We start from the raw sequence: 16,486 nt of genomic DNA, 5'->3' as shown, positions 1-16,486 counted from the left end.
GTACTATCTGGCATAGTGATAAACCAGTGTCCTATATAAAACTGGTATATACCTGTCCTAATCTGACACAGTAGTAAAACCTATCTTACCTTACACTGGTAAACCTGTCCAGTCTGACACAGTTGTTAAACTTGTCTTTTTAGACACAGTAGTAAACCTACCGTATATGACATAGTAAACCTTAGCAATCTGACACATCAATAAACTGTCTTATCTGACCATAATAAACCTGTCTTATCTGACACATTTATGAACCTGTCCTATCTGACACAGTAGTAAACCTTTACAAGCTGACACATTTACAACCTGTCCTATCTGACACAGTAGTAAACCTTTACAATCTGACACATTGATAACCTGTCATGGCTGACACAGTAGTAAACCTGTTTTATCTGACCACACTCAGATGTCTGACATGTCATTATTTATCTCACCCTTTCTTGTTTGTTTCAGTGTCTGATATCCACACAGAACAACACTTGTATAACTGTTTATTCAGCATGGAACTTTGGCATGTAAAACCCGAGATTGATACGGGCACGGGATATTAAAAGACTTCTCTTGTTGTAAGATAAAGTAAGAGGTTTGTGGTGAGAACTTTATCTCAGTTTAACTCTCCAAAACAGACGGCCTTTCATTCATTCGGGGACACTTTCCGGCTATCTTATCTGATATCTCCTATAAGGGAGAGTTCTTATTGGAATCGTATAATGATTTTTTGTTTTTGACGGAGATAGCTTAGTAACCACCAATACACTTTTGAATTATGTAGGAGACCTGTTGGTATGGTTAAAATATAGGCTAATTCAAGGGCTGGAACTATCTCTGATTATGTATGCATTACACATGCTACTTGATAAAGTTCTTTGGGTGATTAATTTGTACTTGGTATAGATACATTTAGATAAGTTCAGGATATTTGTCCTGTTTTGGTAATTACAGTACATAAAAACACAGGTTGTTCTTGAAATTATCCCATGTAAGTTTATATTACAGGAAGTGTTAGTACTGGATCTTGGGGTTTTCTGAAGGGGTCATGGCAAGGGAAAGCAGAGTGCAGCTCGACCTTGCAGAAATTCATTTTTGTTCCTAAGTATACCCTCCCTCTTGAATAATACCCATGTTAAGTCGGTCAAATATATGTTATACAACATTTATAGAAGACTTTTCTGATTAATGTCTCCATGATAGGATATAAGTTTGCTAAATTGATTCTCAATATGATTTATAGAGTATTTATATACATTTATCATATTTATCCAGCAATAAGCCCATGCCTGGTAATAAGCCCACCTGTATCTATTGCAGTTTTTAGAAATGCCAGCTAATGTTACATCATTGTATGTCTTGTAATAAGCCAATATCCCTAATTTGAGTCAGTGACTATTTGTTTCCCTGTAAGCTTATTGGAGAACAAATATAGTAACTAATTTTATTCTCTCTTAAAATTTTATAAAAATTATTTTTTTATGAAATAACTTAAGTTACAATTTGTACAGCACAGGTCGTTCAAGGTAAGTGTCGCATTGAGCTGAAGAACTGATTTTCCTGCTTCACCCAGCTCAGCTTGGTTTGTAATTCAAATCTGAGAAAGTGTCTCTGAATGAGCTGATCTTCTAGTTTCACTCAGAGCTGAGTCTGGTTTTGAGGTTTTGCAGATGGTGGCCAGCATAACTCAGAGCTTTGAAATGTCCTGATTTCTGTGATCGACCTATATCGCCTATGGAACATGACCCCTAGTAGATAAGTGTACCAATACCTATATTTAGACTTACTTTGCATCATTTAGTGAAGAAAATAATCAAGTAAAAAATAAGAAAAATATTTAAACTTTTGTAGTGGGCCATTATAAAAGTGGTTACTGGTATTTACCTGAAAAGTGTGATACAGAACCTGAATATGATATTGTAGTGTTGTGTGATGTGGAAGACTGCCACCTTTAATATCACCTGTTTGTGTGATGTTTTCTTACATCTAGTTCTGACAAGTCTGCAGCAAGGTGTGAAGTATTACTGTAAGTACTACAGATAATTATCTAATCACCTGTCATCAACTACTGTGGGCGATGAAGCCGAGCCCATCAAAGTGACAATTTCTGTATTACCACAACCATTTACCAGTCAATTGCACGTTAATTTCAACCCAAATGTTGCAGATTAGTAATAGCTGAAGAAAGAATGCGGTATTAGAAGAAGTACATTTTGATTTGCCTGTGAAAATTGGTTCAAAGTATGCACCATCTTCATGTATGTAAAAAATGTATAAAAAACCCTGAAATGTCTGTTGGTGTAGGGTTACAAGGGAAACATGCTGATAATGAAATTTGACTGTGGTGAAAGGTGTTATGTGCCCAATTAGACCTATAGTAATTGAGCTTTAAGGAATTGCGTAGTGTTGACAATAACATAAACTCACCATGGGTGTTTATACCCATTATACGCCTGTGTTCATGTGTGCCCGTCATTATTTCGTAATACAGACAAGGGTAATTCTGACTGCTATTAGATCTGCCGATAATGAATGAAATTGCATGAGTGCCTTTTATTTGATAAATTGTTATGTCTCTATTATGTTCATTGAGACTTGAGCAGTTCTCTTTTCCAGATGGTGGGTAATTATTTAAAGAACAAAACATTAACCTGTTGACAAAATTTACCTTTCATAAGGTGTAGATTGTATGGTCCTGCTATAGGAAAGCAGAGAATAATGTATTTCTCAGTCTGTATTTCAATTCATCTATATCCATGCATTAGTCCTCCTTTTACATATCCTTAGCATTAAACTGAACAAATACAAGAATATAAAAGTTACAATATATACATTTATTACACAACACATGACATAACATGATTATATGACAAATAATTAATAACATATATACATTCATATAACAAACTACATAACTATGTTTGGAAAAAGAGGCAACTCAGTTACTACAACATAAACTATAAATATCCTTCTCCTGGATTTGTCGTCAGAAGAAGGATAGCATGTAGTGTCCAGTTAAATATCCTCATCTTAAAAATCTAGCGGACCGTCAACAATGCAGTGTTGGAACAGTACTTGGCTAGAGCTACTGATGAGTATGACAGAAGAGGATAATAACTGGACATCATGTATATTGTAATGAGCTATATCCCATCACGGTGTAGCTTTGCTGAGCTACCAGGTCCGGATGAGGAATAGGTGTCAGTATGGTTATACAGATATATAGATAGATGATCATCCCGTATTACACTATTCCTCATCTCGGTGCAGCTTGATGAGCTACCAGGTCCGAATAAGGTATAGTAGTGTGACGATTGTAAACTTCTAGTACTTCTATTTCCAAAACAAATTACTTAAACCTCGTTCGTTGCAGCTTGATGAGCTACATGTAATATCCCGAATAAGGTTTAAGATGAAAGAATTTTTTGAGGCAAAATACAGTTAATATCCCTAATCCTCTGCTTCTGTACGTATCTAGAAGGATACACCAGCTACGAGAATTAGGATACTGATGAATTCAATCGATCTCTACATATAATAATTTTGGGGATGAAATGAGAAATTAGAATTTATTAACAATAATTTTGAATGAAAAGTCCAGAACTCAGTTAAATGAGATACTGAATTGAACTGAGTGCCCCCAGCATATAAAATGTATTTTGAACATCTGTTTTAGTGATACTTGTTCATAATATGTTAATGAGATATATTCCAATGTTTACACTAAGTGTGACATAACTCGGGAAGATTTATTTAGAATTGTGCAATTAAATTTTGATGTGATGTTGGAACTTTATTAAATATATATAGACTAGACATGACATCATGTGTATCAATATGTACAAGAATCAACAGTTTAGCAAGACTAATACTCAGGTGTTACTTTTCCAGCATCAACATTAAGTTTTTGCGTTTAACTTAGTTTCACTGGAAGTTATAGGTGCTAGACCAACCAAACTTGGACCATAGATGCATCTTAGGTAGTACATCTCAACCCATTCATCAAATGCTGGATGCGGCCTACCTTTCATAGTCCATTGACTCTTAGGTAGTACATCTCAACCCAAGCATCAAATGCTGGATGCGGCCTACCTTTCATGGTCCATTGACTTTGTCACTCACCATCTCCATCAACAGCATTAAGATTTTGCATTTAAGTTAGTTTCTCTGAAACTGTAAGTGCTAGACCAACCAAACTTGGACCAGTCGGGCACGAGACATATCATTTCAAATGTCGTCTACATTGGATTTTTTTTGGTTTTGGGCCTGCTGTGGCCAAGTGATTAAAAGGCGTCTGACATTCTGCTACCACTAGCTCTCCACCACTGCGTCGCAGGTTCGAGGTACTGGCTGTTGGTCTGTGTTTTTTTCTCTGGTAACTTTTGCTTTCCTCCGCCATAGAAACCTGGCACATCCTTAAATGACCATAACTGTTAGTAGGACGTAAAACACAAAAAATCATTGAATTTATTTCACCGATATGTGCATTGATGCTGAAAGCGGGCCACAGACGCGACAATATCAGTCCGAATGGCTTGTCTATATTAGGGGTACTTGTTTAATATATCTCTTATATAATTAATATGGTGATGCTACATTAAATTTATTTGTTAATGAGTTGGAGACTTGTTTTATCTCTGATTAAGATGACTGCTCATTAGATTTTTTCCTATATTTGGGCAGTGTCTTGTTAAACACCTTTTAGGGTAGTGTCTCCTTAAATAAAGCTCTTACAGGGGTGATAAATCCTTAAATGTATCCCTTATTAGGGTGTTGTTTCTGATATATTTCATTATAAGGGTAGCGTGTCGGTAAATATCTCTTTCTTTGGTGTAGTGTCTTGTTAGGGCCCCGTATCGGAGATACGGGTGCCCTATAGTAATCACTCTGTCTGTCGATCTGTCTGTCCGTCCACAAATTTTGTTCCTGGCTGATTACTTTTGTATCTATGGACCGATGTACATGAAACTCGGTCAAGATGTTCAGTTCACAAAAATACACATTGAGGTAAAAAGTCAAGGTCAAAGGTCAAGGTCATTAGGTTCAAAGGTCAAGGTCAAATTTTACATATTTTCACCGATGAACATTTTGTTATGACATTATGAAGCAAAGTTAATCAGAATTAAACAAGGAGTCAACTGACCTAAGGTCAAGGTCATTGGGTCAGGGGTCAAGGTCAAATTTTGTAGCTTTTCACTGGTGAACATTTCCCTATGACATTATGAAGCAAAGTTGTTCCGAATTAAACAAAGAGACACACTGAGGTAAACAGTCAATGTCAAAGGTCAAGGCTTTTGATTCAAAGGTCAAGGTCAAATTTTGCATCTTTTCACTGATGAACATTTTGTTATGACATTATGAAGCAATGTTGTTCAGAACTTAACACAGAGTCAACTGACCTTAGGTACAGGTAACGGGGTCCAAAGGGTCAAGGTCAAGTTTTGTATTTTTCACTGATGAACATTTTGTTATGATATTAAGAAGTAAAGTTGGTCTGAATTAAAGAATAAGTCAACTGACCAAAGATCAGGGTCACTAGGTTATTGGTCAAGGTCATTTGGGTCCAAAGGTCAAAGACAAAGTGGATCTCTGACTTTTACCCTGGCTTTTGATAGAGGAGGTAGATTAGGTGAAAAACCCCAAATCAAACCTAACAAATGAGTGTTACACTGGTATTTACATTTCTGTTAGCCCAGCAAATATGGAGGAGGAAGGAAACTAGACTCACATCATAGTACATGTAAAATGTATATTTTGCTTCCTTGCGATTCTTTTTGAAGTCCAAATGTCAAACGTCAAGCTCAGCTATATGGGCAGATCGCTTCTTGATGATTATGGGGGATATATTGCCACAAGACGGGGCCCTTACTGACCTGTCAGTGTTCTAGTTTAAATTGATTTTCAGTGTGTTGCGTTGTTAGAGTTGTCTCATGTTATTAAAAATAACTGGTTATCAAGATAGGTTGTGATTATAAATAAAGCTGTTGATCTGCAATACATGAAAAAAGATGCCATTTATTTCAGGACAGTGGACAGGCGCCAGACAGACACGAATCATACAAATAAGAATAAGCAGGAAAAAATTACAGAAATATATTGGTATTTTTGCAAAGACTCTTTCAACCCATATATTTATCTTCGGTATTGTATACGTTTATGGTAAACAAAAGACTGTCATACATGTATAGATTCCTGTTACAATTGCATTTCCCGATGACTTCTCAAAACAACAGATTGGCCTTCGTCCATGTACATGATTTCATTACTGGCTAATTAATAATAGGGAACCCTTCAGGGTGACAAAAACTCTTTGTTGCCTCCGCAAAATCCAAACTTGTTAAATATGCTTGGTAAATGTCGGGACAATTTAGCGACTGTCATTACAATCAATTATTGAGAGGTTGTGGTCTGGGCCACCACTGATATTGAATTAGCTCAATACCGAAGCCTGAATATCCTGGTAAAATGATATCGGTAAATGCCAATTACATTTATATATGTGTATGTTAAGGTCTCCGCTATATCAGGTTTATATGAAAAAACTGTGCATCTATATTCTGGAAATATCACTTTGGATATATCAATCATCCAGCGGATTATTGTTACAACATACAAGGAAATAGAAGTAAGGGATGGATACTTATTAGAAATAATACAATAAAATAAAAAAATAAAATTCAAGTGGGTGCGGCAAATTTTTCGTGCCTGCAATGATTTCATCCATATTGGACATCTTTTAAGTTTCCGTATACATGTATAGGTTTTAATTCTATCCAAATGTAATGAAATTTGAGCAAAAACTACCCATAATAGACAAGCACATTATGTGCTGATTCGTGGACACAGACAGCACTGTAGTGTTTATCAAATACAATCAGACTTGGATGAAGGTAATTCTTTTAGCAAGAATAATTGCTGGTTTATTCCAGGCAGCAAGGTGATTTTCAAAAATGCTCGGATTTTGACCAAATTTTGTCAACATAATGAAGCATTGAAGACCAAGGTAGAATATTGCTATAATCACTATTTATTTATAATTGGTCCTTTTTGGATGGATTCTGTCTTCTATAAACCTTTTTTTTTCAATACAATTTACCTGCTCTTATTTTCAGTTTCCATGCATGGCCAAGCAGTAATTTTTGCCTCAATAAAATGACTTTAAATGGGTTTTTTGATGAAATGTACTGAGTAAGTTCTAACCTGAAAATGAAATTTTGATAATTATATTCCAATAAAAGTTTCAGTATGCCTGCTAATCCACCTGTATATCCTGATGTTTAGGAGATTAAATCAGACTAGATGAATCAGAGACCACTAAAAATTATCTCCTTTTATTTCCAATTATTTACATCTTTAACACATTTTCATCCATTTATGAAAACCCCAGATTTTCCAAAGCAATTGATCAAACAAACACACGGTATTACTTAAATGAAAAAGTCGTAATGTTTTAAACAAATCTTGAACGAACAAATCGTTTTCAAATAATTCTGAAGTATTTAATATAAAATAAACAAATTTGAAAATGTATGTAAGTTGACTTTGCGTTAAAGAGCCGGACTGAAAACTAAACTGTGTTTTATATGGCCCCTATCTTGTCATACTTAATGAATCACTAACTCAGGCAGAAAAGGATGAAAATGACACAAAATAGTTATATAAATGACTTGATGTGTAACAAATGTCTCCAAAGTGTTTGATGTGGAGTCTGGGTTACTCAGCTGTTACTAACATCTATATTACCCTGATCTTGTTGATACGACAGGTAACACTGTCGTCCCCCTCCCCAGTATAGATTTGTGCTTGTTATATCATAAACATATCAATGACTGGTTATACAAACAAGTCGAGTCAAAAAAATGAAAAAAATTAAATGTTGCACTAATATATTCAAATATGATATCATTTCCATTGAAAATACTTTGTGAAGCATTTTATTGCCTAGAAACACCTGCTCTGACAGAGAGTACTGTAAGGTAATGTTATTTGATGTGTATTGAAACACCACTGTATGATCAAGTAAATGATATTTCCATAAATTTGGAAATTTAAAATTTCTGAACAGTTTTTGATAACGCAAAACTTGTACAATGAATGGACGTTTAGCCCGTTTATATTTTGTAGGGGTCTATATACACGTAGATACATGTGTGATGATCATAATTGTGTAAGTACATGTATAAGTGTATAAATTGATACATAATAAGCATCTATGATAAGTATAAGCTAGTGGGATAAACTAGTGTCCCCCTTCATATAATTCTTTGTTTCTTGTCCAATCCAATTAAATATAGAAGAATTAACTGTCAAAGGGGTAAAATGCACTTGCTTGTTCCTTTTTTTCCCTTCTTTTTAGCTCACCTGGCACGAAAGGCCAAGTGAGCTTATGCCGTGGCGCGTCGTCCGTCCGTCGTCTGGCGTCAATATTTTACTTTAAACGACTTCTCCTTAATAACCTAAAGACCTAGGGTGATGATATTTGGCCAGAAGCAAACTGGGATGAAGGGCTACAAAGTTTGTTAAAATTAATGACCTTCACCCATTTTCAAGGTCACAGGGGTCAAATATGTTAAAAACTTTAAACATTTTCTTCTCGATAACCAAACTGCCCAGGGAGACGATATTTGGCCAGCAGCATGCTTGGGTGAAGGGCTACCAAGTTTGTTTAAATGAATGACCTTCAATTATATTCAAGGTCACAGGGGTCAATTGTCTTAAAAAACCCTTTAAACAACTTCTTCTGAATAACCAAAATGTCCAGGGTGATGATATTTGGCCAGTAGCATGCTGAGATGAAGGGCTACAAAGTGTGTTGAAATGAAAGACCTTCACCCATATTCAAGGTCACAGGGGTCAAATATGTTTAGAACTTTGAACAACTTCTTCTAAATAACCAAAATGCCCAAGGTGATGATATTTAGCCAGTAGCATGCTTGGGTAAAGGGCTATCTAGTTTGTTCAAATGAATGACCTTCACCTATATTCAAGGTCACAGGGGTCAAATATGTTAAAAACATTAAACAACTTCTTCTGAATAACCAAAGCATACTTGGATCAAGGGCTACCATATTCAAGGTCACAAGGAGCAAATATGTTCAAAATATTTAAAGAACTTGTTCTGAATAACCAAACGGCTCAGGATGTTGATATTTAGGCAGTAGCATATGCTGGATCAAGGACTACTATGTTTGTTAAAGTGAATGACTTTGACTTATATTCAAGGTCACAGGGGTCAAATTTGTTTAAAATCTTTAAACGACCTCTTCTGAATAACCATGGGTCCCAAGATGTTGATACTTTGCAAATTGCATCCTGAGATGAAAGGCTATAACATTTGTTCAACATAATGACTTTGTTCGACTTTCAATCACAGGGGTGAAATGTGTGGGTTTTTTTTTAAAAAGGCTCTTTTGAATGAATTATAATCATAAATACTGATATTTTGCCTGTAGCTTTATTTTATATCACTTTTAAGGTTACAAGTGTGAGATTTATACTAGGTGAGCGATGCAGGCCCATTGGGCCTCTTGTTTAATATTTGGTTCCATGCAGTATAAAAATAATATGACATCTCCTCATTTTAGTTCTTTTTCAGGAGAGTTAAGAAAGTCACTACTTCTATGACTGATTAAGCAATGACCTAGATCCTAGCCATTGCTATAACCTAGAAGTGAATCAAACTAGTTCCAATATGTACTTGACAAGTGTATGAAGTTGGATCAATGGCCTTACAGAAATTAAGTCACAAGTTTACTAATGTTTTTTGCCGCCACAAAGTAGTGGAAGAGAGAGTAATGAAAAAAGTATGGTGTTGCTTTTCCGCGGTCAACATTAGGTTTTTGCATTTAAGTTAGTTTCTCTGAGACTATAAGTGCTACACAAACCAAAATTGGACCATAGATGCATCTTAGGTAGTACATCTCAACCCGTGCATCTAATGCTGGATGCGCCCTACCATTCATGGTCCATTGACTTTGTCAGCATCTACATCAACATTAAATTTTTGCATTTAAGTTAATTTCTCTGAAACTATAAGTGCTAATAATGAACTTGTAAGTCACTCTTTTCCAAGCTTTCGGGCTACTCAACATGTTCGTCAATATGGATGTGACATGGAGGTCCAGTGACATTTAATCCCTGACGAAGGCTAAGCCCGAAAGCTTGGAAAAGAGTGACTTATAAGTCCATTAATATTATTGTGTTCCCTATAGGAACATATGTTTATAGACAATTAGTATAAGTGCTACACCAACCAAACTTGACATGTGTATTGATGGTCAAAGCAGGGCACAGGTGAGACATATCAATCCACATGGCTTGTTGTGTATGTGTGTTATAGTAACAAAGACCTTGACATTGGAACCATGTAACACAAACGTTTTGAAGTTAGTTCTATAAGTTTTTTCAAAATCTGTTCAAGTTTCACCTTTGACCTTGAACTTTGACCTTACATTAAATAGGGCTCTTTGTTTTGCATGCCCAATCATATTACCATGTTTGTCAATGATACTTGATTAACAGCCTTTATGCTATCATGCCTATATAAACTAATTATGATTTTTTCTCTCTTTTACTTTCATCATTCCTTTCCTTGACCTTTGACCTATGACCTTGACTGTCATCAGGATCATCCTGCGGTCATGTCCAATCACTGTACAGAGTTTTAGTGAGAATGAATGAACGGCCAAAGACGTTACTCTATCCTTCTGCATCTCTGCAGTTATGAGGGAATGATAAACTCTTTGCTTTTCATAATTTTTAGTAGAAATAAAATCTATGTATTTTGCAGCAATTACCAAACAGGTTTTTCTTACTTATATTAGACACTCTTGTTGGTCTGGATTGAAGTACACAGAGGGAGAAGAAAGGTACTTCAGGTCCTCAGATATTTTGCAACACAATTTTGTAAAAACAAATATACATGTGACTGGCTTTATCAACTGTGTGTCTCCAGATTACAATTTGAAAGTTGAATCTAGTGAGTGGATTGGCTAACAATTTATAGAATGTTGTTTAAACTTATACATTGTTTACCTGAAGCATCTGATTACAATTCATGGGAAATGCACATATTGAATAGATACAGAACTAAATATACAAAACTCATTCAGCCCTGAACAACACAAATTATAACCAACTTAACTGACAACTTTCAGATTCATGCATTAGTAAAGATTTTTGTATGTATGTGTCATATTTACATTTTTCTGGAATATTTCATTTTCATGCAATAATTGCCATAAGTGCTTTTACAGAAAATCTGTAATATGCTATAGCTTGATAACATTAGATCTCTGAAAATTAAAGCAATGATGGGCATATTTTAGAGATTTTTTTTTATTATCAAAACCTAATGGATTGTTTCTAATTTTCAATCTTTAAAGCATTATGAACATAGTTTTCTCCATTAAAATGCATTAGGAATAGGTATACTGCTACTGTGTACATAAATAATGTTTCAGGTTTTGTGATTAAAATCGCTTGTAAGCTTTGATGGAAAAGAAAGAGCTAATAATTCATTGATACAGAATTTTGTTGGAGAATGTAAACTAGAACATCTTAACTTTCTGTACCGTAACTAGAACATTGTAACTTTATGTACCGTAACTAGAACATCGTAACTTTATGTACCGTAACTAGAACATCGTAACTTTATGTACTGTAACTAGAACATTGTAACTTTATGTACCGTAACTAAAACATCGTCACTTTATGTACCGTAACTAGAACATCGTAACTTTATGTACCGTAACCAGAACATCGTAACTTTATGTACCGTAACTAAAACATTGTAACTTTATGTACCGTAACTAGAACAGCGTAACTTTATGTACCGTAACTAAAACATCGTAACTTTATGTATCGTAACCACAACATCATAATTTTATGTACCGTAACCAGAACATCGTAACTTTATGTACCATAACTAGAACATTGTAACTTTATGTACCGTAACTAGAACATCGTAACTTTATGTACCGTAACTAGAACATTGTAACTTTATGTACCGTAACTAGAACAGCCTAACTTTATGTACCGTAACTAGAACAGCGTAACTTTATGTACCAAACTAGAACATAGTAACTTTATGTACCGTAACTAGAACAGCTTAACTTTATGTACCGTAACTAGAACAGCATAACTTTATGTACCAAACTAGAACATCGTCACTTTATGTACCGTAGGCTTTGGTTCTGTAAGTTCCCTTACAGTTGATTTTCTGATTCACAGAAATCATGCCAAAATATATACAGCATATCCAGGGTTTTCTTGCCAAGTTTTACAGCCGAATACAGACTGCTTCCCCATGCAAAAACAAGTTTTTATTTTTCCAAAATGAAGGAAAAATGAGGAATATCTTCCCAATTTCAATAAATGTATTTCTACATTTTCCTAATTCATAGAGGAACAGGCAGCTATAAAATTAAGGAAGAAAACACAGTGGTATCACCAACTGCTAAGAGGATTGGAACTCCAAACCCTCTAAACTCAAGACAGACACACTTTCAACTAGTCTATCAGGTGTCATTTAAGCCTTTTGAAGCTTAAACAGCTTTTAACAATGTAATAATGGATTTTCCTTCGTGTTGTGTCATTCAAATGAAAGTTAACACTACAGTGTGGCCGGGGACGTCATTTTGTATAGGAACTTCTTTACAGCCGTCCTCTCTGGTTCCTCAATGCATTTCGGCAGTTCTTTATTTGAGAATGGTGTCAGTTTCAGTGGAGAAAATGACCACTTGTCCAGTGTGTTTGGACAGTGCCTAAGAGACCTCACAATACTGATAATTGGGTGGACATTGGCTATTCTTTGGGTGGACAATTCCCACATGAGGTGTAGTCGAGTGCCTGCAATTGTTGCCGGACAGTCGCCACAGGCCACTGTCAACTAACTCCCAGGGGGCCGTGCGAGGAAGCATTCAGGGGCCGAGCGGGGCGGGCATTGTCTGACAATCAGATGTAATATGCACTGGTGAATATTTACTAATCTCAGGTAAAATTGGCTGGAAAAGTACGACCATGTGGAAATGTGTTAAAGGCATCTTGTATAGCTCGATCTGTACAGTTATTCTTTGTATGGTCACCCAAAATACAGTCTTGACATGAAATGTGTAATACTTTTGAGCTAGGAATGGAAACCTCTCCTTGAATTGATTTTCAGCCAATTGTGTGGAACCTTTCAAGTAAAATCAACTCAATTCTTTTTATTTGGAAACAAAATTGCAAGGTAGTGTGAATCGTAAAAAAAAATGCGAGTCAGACTGATTGACGATATTATCAACACACAACAATTACAGAATAAACATGTTTTTCTCCATTGCTTGGAAATTGACATTAAAGTGTGTATAGATTACGGGTTGATTGTAAAATGTCATCCCAATAGACAAATATGACGCTGTTGTAGATAGTGGAGAACGATTATGAAGCAGTGAGCTTTTAAACTTACTATATTTCAGCCTCGAAGAGATACAAAATACAACCCTTGTGAATTCACTTTCATTCTTATAGGAATTTAGTTAGGACATATCAACTGTTATTGGTGTTGCACAGAACTAACTTCTCAGCAAATTTGTCTCTGGAATAAATAAATCAGCGAAATCTTGGGGACAAAGATTAAAATAGCATACAGTTTAATTGCCTCCTGTCTGAACTGAAACTCTGGCTAGGCGAGATCTGATTTGGTACCGTAATATTGAAGCCTTGATCGTCTATGACTTTGACTGTTTCTTATTAAATCTTCAACATCTCACAATCTCAAGGTTTAACAACATGCCAATCCCTCCCCCCTCTTTTATTTTTATTTCCAAAATTAGAGATTGGAAGAGTACATATTTCAATGTTCTATTGTCTGTCCATCCCACCTCCATTTGCTCCGAATTAATCCCAATTCCCATACAGCTCAAACTTCAGACATTTATTCTTAACTGGAAGGGCTGGCTTGGGATTGCATAATGTCAGATGAAGGTGAAAGTTGCTATTTTTATAAATAGAAAACAGTTTCAAAGCAATAAAATCTCTTCCAAAACAATAATTTGAACTATTATTGGCCCTATCAAACTCAAATTTCCTTACTGGTAGTGTTTGCTGTCGTTTTGATTTTCAGGTCCAAATGTCAAGATCTCTGCTACCATAAATAGAAAATGGTTTTCACACAATAACTTAAAGTTTCCCTTGACGAACCACACACCAACTTCATACTGCTTCCTGGCAGAATATACTAGCTTGGGATTGCTTTGTAGGTCATATGTTCAGAGTCATTCAGTTTGTTTGCTTGAATCTTCTTCATAATACGTCCTGTTAACAGCTAAGGTCATTTCAGGAAGTGCCAGGTTTTGGTGGTGGAGGACAACCCCCGAGGTACCCGGAGAAAAACCACCGATGACCGAATGGAATACCATGTTTAATTTGGTGTCAAAGCATGATATATCAAGTGAGGTGTACTTTACTTCTACTTCCTTCAAACCTTCTTTGTTTCCTTTAAGTGCCTGCTTAGCAATACTACCTCACTTTTGGCCTTAGTGTTGAGCGTCCGCCCAAGTTGGGTAGGCAAATGGGCTCTGTACCAAGGCCAGGAAATACCAAAACCATTCAAAATGGTCGTTGTTTTCCCCTGCTTATTGTTAAGCATTTGAGGCTATTGCAACAACTGGTTCATCCGTTGTCAGTATAATGTAACCAGGTGGAATATTGTGCTGGGTGCCTTCGGCCTGGTATTTCAGTGAGGTAGCACTCTAAAGTCGTCATTAGATCTGTGCTATGGCAAGGAGGCAAATTCACCAAAATACTGTCTCCAGTACACATGCAAGCATACATTACCCACATGGAGGCACATCCTTAACCTTATTATCTGTTGTTAGAATGCTTAACTTAAAACAAATATACCAAACCAAGCAAAACCCTTTAATAAAACACAGATTGAGGGTTTAGTATTTTTTGGGTAGCCTCGAAACATTGGGAAAACTTTTTTATTATCATACAATAAAATTCTCGACCTCAAAGCTGAACATTTTATTGTATGATAACATGTTCATGAAATTCCTGAAGGAGTGTTTTTCATTTTAGATATTGAAAATCTTTTATACAGAAACATATTTGGGCACTGTATATTTTACTCAGATGACATAGAGCCCAATTTATAAAATGTCTATATGTACTGTACCAAGTTCATGATCAATCTACGATTTTACAGCTCTCTTGATATCTAGTGGTCGAGTTGACATCGGATTATGGAAATATCATTTTCTCTTCTGCTAGCTTTTCTTGTCACCATGGGGACCGTATTTGATTTCAACTTTTGATGGATCTAATACATAATTGTTTGTCCAAGCATGCAGGTATCATAATAAGATTTCCTTGTAAGCTTTTCTCACCTCTGCAGCAGCAGCAGCAGCAGCAGAATGCAGGTATCATAATAAGATTTCCTTGTAAGCTTTTCTCACCTCCGCAGCAGCAGCAGACTGATACAGGGCGGGATGCTGCTAGTGTATTGGCTAAAATGTCTAGATCTTTCTATGTTATTGGAAAGTCAGTCAATTTTTCCTACAGCAGATTGCAAGGTAGATGTTGAAGTCAAGTTGAATAGTTATATCTCAATGATGTCGAAGGACGGCACATTGCTGTAGGTAGGTATGTCTGATTCATAAAACTTGTAGTGAATTATTCATAGGATCTTTAAGCATTTGAAGTAATGTTGTGTAGAAAATGTGCGTGATTTTAATGATGATATCAATCGGGTATTACTGACTTCATCCCATTGAATTGTACATAACAAACGACATTAAGTATGGTGTTAGGTAGGTATAATACCTGTTGAATGTAAAATGAGAGTTTGTCATGTTTGTTTTTTGTTTACCTGTAAATCTACCTGTTGAGATAATGATTTACCTGGTTAAATTCCAATCCTGGTGTTAGTAATAGTTTATTTCAGAATTTACAGGTGTTTCTTGCTATCATATTCAGGTATACTGAGGGCAACCCTGGTGCAGTATCTCGCCCACCTTATTCAGAGAAACTGAAACAGTTACCTGAGGGGCACAGACAAGGGTATACTGTCAAATAAGCACTGCCTAGGGGTAAAATTAACAGAGCAACTGCTGAATTGGGCAAACCGGAAGGAGCACTTATGGAGGGACAACTATGACGGGACACTGTTCAGAAGGACATTTAATAGGTACTGCCGTGGAATGCAAATTTATTAGCACTTCTATAACAGACAGTGTATGAAAGGACGCATTCAAAGGGTAATTATTCTGAGGAAAAACATAACTGCTGGAAACATATCTTAGTGAGAAATATACTGGAGTGGGACACATACCTGTGTGTGACACCTGAGGGACACACCTGATACAGTTACCGGAAAGGGACACATGAGAGGGACACATGAGGCATGTGCTTGATACTTGAGGGACACACACATAATTGTGATACTAGAGGGACACTCAACTAAGAAGGCCTTCTGAAGGACGCATATACTTAATTGAGAGGGACACACACCTGA

General features: G+C 36.0%; 1 protein-coding gene across 1 annotated transcript in view; it reads left to right on the top strand.

Moving 5' to 3' along the window:
- Positions 1–16,486, top strand: part of LOC110440333 (protocadherin-11 X-linked-like) — a 112,062-nt gene that overhangs the window by 31,416 nt on the left and 64,160 nt on the right. The window lies entirely within an intron of this gene.

The sequence above is a fragment of the Mizuhopecten yessoensis genome, unplaced genomic scaffold, assembly GCF_002113885.1.
Source record: "Mizuhopecten yessoensis strain PY_sf001 unplaced genomic scaffold, ASM211388v2 scaffold11179, whole genome shotgun sequence".
Taxonomy (NCBI): Eukaryota; Metazoa; Mollusca; class Bivalvia; order Pectinida; family Pectinidae; genus Mizuhopecten; species Mizuhopecten yessoensis.
The sequence above is the reverse complement of the archived record's forward strand: the minus strand, read 5'-3'. Positions and strand labels throughout refer to the sequence as shown.